Source organism: Aplysia californica, unplaced genomic scaffold (genome assembly GCF_000002075.1).
Source record: "Aplysia californica isolate F4 #8 unplaced genomic scaffold, AplCal3.0 scaffold00336, whole genome shotgun sequence".
NCBI classification, from domain to species: domain Eukaryota; kingdom Metazoa; phylum Mollusca; class Gastropoda; order Aplysiida; family Aplysiidae; genus Aplysia; species Aplysia californica.
This window is the reverse complement of record NW_004797606.1, coordinates 317,646-318,863: the sequence shown is the minus strand read 5'-3', so window position 1 is coordinate 318,863 and position 1,218 is coordinate 317,646.

The window sequence follows — 1,218 nt, the reverse complement described above, 5'->3', positions numbered from 1 at the left end:
ACACAGACAGACAGACACACAGACAGACAGACACACAGACAGACACACAGACATACATACATACATACATACACACACACACACACACATACATACATACATACATACATACATACATACATACATACATGCATACATACATACATACATACATACATACATACATACATACATACATACATACATACATACATACATACATACATATAATTTATACATTTATACTTCAGTCTCCGCTTAAGATCCCAACGCTTGCCAATCCCGTTGTTTAAAAAAAAACCCCAACATAATTTATTTTTTTGTTCTACACAATATTCATCACTAAGATCCCGCTCTGAAGGCTGGCATTCGGCTAAGGCCCAGAATTTCAGTGCAAAGTTGGTGAACAAAAATACCCGGGTTGGTGCAGCTGATCACCCAAGCAGTAAAATAATATGCGATCATTATACAGGCCTTTGTATCACGGAGCATCCACTCTCGTGAAAGTGAACACAGCTTCGTTGTAAAGCTCAATGAAACTCAGTACACTGAGTTATCCCCGGACGGGATCACTCTGAACTCTGAGGTTTATTTTCTTTAAATACATCGCACTCGCATCTGAGCTTCCCAGCTGAACTTACATCACAAGCTGGGGTGGGTAGGGCGGCCTACATCAAGTCTGCGTCAGACGGGTTCACATCGAACTGTGAACCTGTCTCCGTGGTTTTATGCACCCCGCATAATTTAGCAAAATTTGACCATTTTTTGGGGGGCATAATTTCTGATTATTTTCCTTTATCATTCTTTGTTAAAATTAACAGAATCGCATAATTTTACTTCTTGGGGCTCAGTTTGCATAATTTCAGAATTTTTCTTGCTCAGAACGACGGGGACAGGTAAAGGGGAGGAGCAACAGGATCGGAGTAGATCTTAAGACTTAGACTCGCGATTGGGTGAGTAAAAATTGCTTACAGGTACCTAATGCCGTTGGGATTGGTCATCAAGGTTGACCGCTCTTTGCTTTTCTTAAGTCATAAACTAAACCCACTTAGGGGGCACGCCAGTTAATTTCAAAGTGAGGGAAAATCATTTCACCTATTGTGGCCTGACCACGAGTCACCGTGGATTATCCCCTCGGTGCGTCGGCTAAGATCTGGTTCTCCAAAGACCCCACATTTTCCTTGCTCCCAAGTATACACGTATATGTATAAAATGTGTATGAATGTATAATACTATATT